Source organism: Puma concolor, chromosome A3 (assembly GCF_028749965.1).
Source record: "Puma concolor isolate L17-30 chromosome A3, mPumCon1.1.hap2, whole genome shotgun sequence".
NCBI classification, from domain to species: domain Eukaryota; kingdom Metazoa; phylum Chordata; class Mammalia; order Carnivora; family Felidae; genus Puma; species Puma concolor.
The window spans coordinates 82,027,970-82,033,969 of NC_141669.1; the positions used below are offsets into that span (position 1 = coordinate 82,027,970).

Below are 6,000 nucleotides of genomic sequence, written 5' to 3' on the forward strand. Positions count from 1 at the left end.
AGCACTGGGCTATGTACTACAGAAATATGAACTATTAGTTGAGGAGACAAGAAAACAATAAACAATATAAAACTAAATACCCTTACGTTCCTCTGCGGGACTGCTGAGGGAGGAAGGGATTGCCTTGTAAGAGAATTTTGATCTAAAATGGAACCGGAGGATATAAAATGAAAAAGTTTATGCACATGCCCTCAGGAAAACAAAACTTAAGGACTAAGAGACCAATAGTCCCCATAAAATGCCTGATATACAGAAAACTGATAACACTGGAACTTTCTTAAATGATAAGGAACTGGTCAGGCATTGCCTCATATCAACTTTGGGAAGTTTTACTTATGGTTCTCAGAGGCATGGTTCCCAGAAGCATCTCAGGTCAGGCTGGTCTCACAAAATAAGCTGAATTGAGCTTTGTTTGTATGTCTGCAATGGTTTTGTCTGCTTGGAGAGTTTTCAAAGCTTATCTCCAGTTTTTTTATTTTAACAGACCCCTCCTTACATTTTGTGCTAACAAACAGAGCCCACCCTAAGCCTTCATCAGACTCGCCTGTGGCTCGCTACAGCATGTGTGTCCCAAACTGCAATTCCTTTGCTATTTCTGAATAAACTCATCTTTTTGACAATTTTGAGCTTGCCTCAGTTTACCTCTTTATTTAGATGGGCGTCCTGTGTATGATGCAATGCCCTTTACGTGAGGACTTAGTGATAAATTCTACTAAAAACAAACAAACAAACAAACAAACAAATCTTCCTCATACAAGGACCCTCTGGACCAGCCAGTTCCCTGCCCACCAGCAGTGCCCACAGCAGACCACCTCCACCAGAGCGGTTTCCATATGGCGGCTTCCCCAGTCCTGGCTGACCCAGCCCGCTCACCTTATCCCACTGGGTCCTGCAGCCAGGTCTCCAGTGTCTCCCTCTTCCCCAAATCTAGCTGAATCTAATGCTTCTGGCTTCTCTTTTGCCTCCTTTTGCCTTTTTTGTGTCTGCCTCAGCTCAGGGTATCGAAGCTCCTGTCTTCTCTCTCTCCCCTATCTCCAGGTCCCAGACAAAGAGGGGAGTCAAAGTGGCAGGGCCCCTCCTTTCCCAAGAAGGGGAAACTTCAGTGGAGTGATTTTTATTTCTCTTTTATCCACTAAGGAGCATGGAGAAAAATGTAACGTTTGACCCCTTAAGTATCCAGAGTTTTCTTTCTTCCTTCTTTTTCTTAAACCATTTTATTATTAAGAGTTACACCAAAAACAAACAAAAAACAAAAAAACAAACAAAACAAATGTGCAGCTAAATGGATTAACCCCTGCAACCAACCGTCCCCCTGCTTCGTTCCCATCTCCCCACCTCAGGAAAGGACAACTCTAAAAATGCTGGCCTCTTTCTTCATTCTGCTCCCTCCCCCAGACCCTGCAGCCAAGCCTGGGCCTGTTAGATTCTCATGGTCCCACCCCACTTTCCTTGCTAATGAAGGAGGCTGAGCCCTGCAGGCTGCTTGGGGGCTCCAGGCTTCATCTCCCACATGGGCTCAGCCAGTGGAAGATGGGGTAGAGATAGCAGTGACAAGTCTTGGGCACAGTTGGGGTCAGTGGCAGTAGCCAAATCTCCCTCATCCTCTTGCATCCTGAGAATGGGCCTGCTGGGGCCCTGAACTCAGTGACATCAACTTCCCCTCCTCATGTGGGAGTGGTAGTGGCTTCCCACCTCCCCACCCTGTTTGCCTCTTCTCCTTTTTTGCCAGTATAATTAATCTGGGCCCTCATACCTCTCTGTTTCAGATGGATGAGATGCACCCTCACCTCTGCCTCCTCTTGGCATCCAGAGTTGCTTTACTCTTGCCTCCCAAACAGAGGTGGGTAAACTCCTGTCTGGTTTGACTATGACAATGATACTTTGTACCCTGGCCCTGAATACTTACTCACAGAAGCCTCTTCATCCTCAAAATTACCCTGGTAATTTAAACTTCATTTCCCACATAACAGCCAGGGGGATCCTTTAAAAACACAAACAGGTCATGCCACCCTCCCTGCTCAGAACCCCCAAAACACACCCATTAGGGTGGTTACTATTAAAAAAAAAAAGGGAAATAATAAGTGTTGGTGAGTATGTGGAAAAATTGAGAAACTTGTGCATTGTTGGTAAGAATATTAAATGGTGTTGCTGCTATGGAAAACAGCATGGAGTTTCCTCAAAAAATTATAATATAGAATTACCTTATGATCCAGCAATGCCACTTCTGGGTATACACCCCAAAGAACTGGAAGCAGTATCTTGAAGAGACATTTGCACACCCATGTTCATTCCAGCATTATTCATAATAGCCAAGAGATGGAGTCAATCCAAGTGCCCATCAGTGGATGAGTAGATAAACAAAAGGTGGTATATACATACAATGGAATATCATTCAGCCTTAAAAAGGGAGGATATTCTGCTTACAACATGGATGAATCTTGAGGACATTATGGCTAAGTGGAATAAGCCAGTCACAAATGGACAGATACTCTAGGACCTACTTATGGACTTAGAGTGTGAGGAACCTGGCTAGAGTAGTCAGATTCATAGAGACAGCAGAATGGTGGTTGCCACAGGCTGGGGGAGGGGGAGTGGGACTCAGTGTGCAATGAGTACAGTTATAGTTTTGCAAGATGAGACGGTTCTGGAGATGGATGTTGTGATGGCTGCCCAACAATGTGAATGCACTTAATACCATTGAACTATATACTTAAAAAATGACTAAAACAGTACATTTTATAAACTCTCCAAATGCATTCATCAAAACTGAAATAAAATCCTTGAGCAAAACCAAAGCCTGGAGGGCCTGTGTTGGCAGTCTGCCTGCTTTGCCAAGCATGGTCCCACCTGCCCCTCCCACTGTAGTCCGCTCTCATGTCTGTCTCCTTTTCCTGGAGGCTGCACCCCTCACATCTTTATTCGCACCACTTGGTCTTTACAGAGACATAACCTCCTCAAAGAGGACTTCCCTGATCAGCCTCCCCTCTTTCTTCATTTTTAACGAATTGTGTGAAATAAAATTACATGTGTTCAAGGAGTTTAGGGGTAGGTGGTGGAGGACAGCTAAGACCATCTTGGGGAGCTCTTCCTCTGCCCCCAGGGGTGGGCTGGTGGAAAGGAAGTTTGAACTGAGAGACAAGAGGCAGAGGGAGCGGTTGGGAGGCTGTGGGGCTGGTGGTCATTGACCTGCCTCGGTTGTGACTGTAAAAATCACTCACTACCCAACAGACCCCCTCGTGATTTGTCCATCTGACTTCATGATCTGGTTTCTCCACATAGCCTGTCTCAACTTCCTAAATAGCTTTCAGTCCTTTAGCCAAAAATATACCCCCAGGTGAGCATGTGTACCCTCATAGGCGCCATTCTTGGAGAGAGCAAGGGAGGAAGGAAGGAAGGGAGGGAGGGAGAGAAGCTGGCATCCTGATGAGAAAGGGTCCAGGATGTAGGCCCAGGAAAGGATGGAAGGGTCTGGATCACAAGAAGCCCATGGCAGCTCTCTGGGGAGATGTGATTTCTGGCAGAGCTGGGCACCTGTTCACTATCATTCTCTCTTGTGCTGCCATGAAGCTGTTTACCCTCATTGTGAAGGTCAGGCCAGCCATACCCTCTGACTTACCTAACCCTGAGGACAATAGGTTTTGATCAGCCACCAACTGACATCTACCAGTGTGGTCCTCTGGGGTCAGCCTCTCATCAGATCTAATGACTAATTTGGAACACAACGAAAACGAGAAAATGTCCAACTTTGTATTGAGCCGGGCAATGTTTGCTTAACATTCAGAGGTGCAAATGGTATGACTACCAGACACTGAAAAATGGGCTGAAAAAGAACAGTAATAGCCAGTGTCACTAAGCCTTCCATCATGTGCCAGTCACTTTATATCTGTTTTCCCTGCATTGCACAAAACCTTGTGATAGGAGAATTATCAAAGCTTCTTTACAGAGGAGGAAACTGAGGCTCTGAAGGGTTTATGAACCTGCCTGAGTTCTTTCTTCAGGGCCTTTTATCCTTGCTCTTTCCTGTCTACTGGCCTCATGATAAAGGCCACTCTATTAAATCACATGCACCGCCCGTGGGTTAATCACATCCACAGAAACCCAGGGTTGAGTATGAATAGTGACACACACCCCTTTAGAAATACAGAGGTCTAGTGTGTTCAGCTGGCATAATCTTGTCAAGTCACTCAGAAACCATCTGTTTGTGTCATCTTGATGTTGGTTTTTGCTTACAAGCTGTGTATAGTCATTAAGGCAAATTATTTTATGGCCCTCACAGGTAAATAACATTTTCTTGGTAATGAAAGGTAATCTGCTGTCATCACTATATTGCAAGGCTCCTGCCTGTGAGCTTGGTCCCTTCTTCCTATCCGGAACTGTTCAGCTATAGAAAGATTCCTCCTCGGCTTCAAAAAAAAAAAAAAAAAAAAAAGAATCAAGTTGATATTTTGCTGAATTTGAATAGAAACCAGAAAAGAAGGTCAAGTTTTAAAAGAAGCAACACGGGAGGGGATTGTAATTAAATCTGCTCTGGGCTGGGTACGGATGATTCATTTCAAGTACATAGCATTCTGCAAAGCACGTGACCGAAGGTATTTTTCTAAATAACCTCAAGTGCTAGTCAAGTTATTCTTTAAATTGCATGCCAGCGATATCTCCTAACTGGTATTTCGCTTGGCGGGCACTGAGCTGCTGCCACAGCCCGGATTTTCCTGCAGGCAGAGCCCGGCCTTGTTTTGATAATCATTTATGCTGCTCTCTGCTTCTGCCTAGAAGGATTGCACAGTTGCAGAGATCCAGGGAGGGGTGCACTTGGTGGGCTCCAAACTGTCAAAAGCACCTCTGCTTGGGTAGGGGGTCTTCTCTGTGGCCCAGAGCCTGGGGTCCTTGGGGTGGGCATTACAAAGCCTTGGGTTTTCTACAAATGGTGACATCAGCGACATTCCATCTCTTCCAGGAATCTTGCATCAAAACAATTAGGAGACCCCAGGCAGCTGTCTTCTGGGAACATCCTTCTAACAGCAATAGTCCCCCACCCACCAAGCTACTCCCTACATCCAAATGATTCCCGAGGTTGCAGTTAGATTAGTACATGGTGACTGTGCCCTTGGGAGATGCTAGGTCCTGGCCTGACAACCTGACCTGACCTAGGATGAGCCCATCAGAGACCTTTCAAAGCCAGGCTTTCTGTCTTGTGAGCCACATAAACAGGGAAACTCATCTCAAGAAGACAGGGAGAACTGATAAAATTTGTGGAGAGGAGGAGGATGCAAGTCAGAAGGAGAGGACTCTGTTGGTATCTGGGTCCCTGGTCTCAATTTTTTCTGAAACCCAGCTATCCTTAAATCCTGAAAGACACCAGAATACCCTCAAAATTAATTTCCTTTGCTATTAGGCTAGTTCAAGTGGGACTTCTGTCACTTGCAACCAAAAGAGTCCTAAGAATGTCACATGACTCTCTTTCATTCATGACCTCACTGTGAGGTATGAGATCTCTGTAACTGCACTCGGTCTACCTAGATCAGCATCTTCTTTACCGGTGGGCTCCTTTAAGAAAGTTTGATATATTGGGGCCCCTGGGTGGCTCAGTCGGTTAAGCATCTGACTTCAGCTCAGGTCATGATCTCACGGTTCATGAGTTTGAGCCCTGCATCGGGCTCTGTGCTGATCATTCAGAGCCTAGAGCCTGCTTCGGATTCTGTGTCTCCCTCTGTCTCTGCACCTCCCCTTCTCTCACTCTGTCTCTGTCTCTCAAAAATAAAAAAATTAAAATTAAAAAAACATCAAAATACCATAGACTAGGTATTCTTAAATAATAGAAATTTATTGTCTCACAGTTTTGGAGGCTAGAAGTTCAAGATGAAGGTATTGCCAGGTTCTTTCCTAGAGCCATGAGGGAAAGAACTCTTCCAGACCTCTGTTCTTGGTTTGTAAATGGTGGTCTTCTCCCTGTACCTCTTCCTAACATCCTTCCTCCATATGTGTCTGTCTCTGTGTTCAAAT

At 45.3% G+C, this 6,000-nt stretch overlaps 1 long non-coding RNA gene across 2 annotated transcripts in view; it reads left to right on the plus strand.

The window, feature by feature from the left end:
* The window catches only part of LOC147582563 (uncharacterized), a 166,742-nt gene extending 161,173 nt beyond the window's left edge, over positions 1-5,569 (plus strand). For both annotated transcript variants that reach the window (XR_015248746.1, XR_015248747.1), the window contains exons 3-4: positions 1,767-1,840; positions 4,955-5,569. This is a non-coding gene — a long non-coding RNA (uncharacterized LOC147582563). The remainder of the gene's footprint in view (positions 1-1,766; positions 1,841-4,954) is intronic.
* The last annotated feature ends 431 nt before the right edge of the window (positions 5,570-6,000 follow it).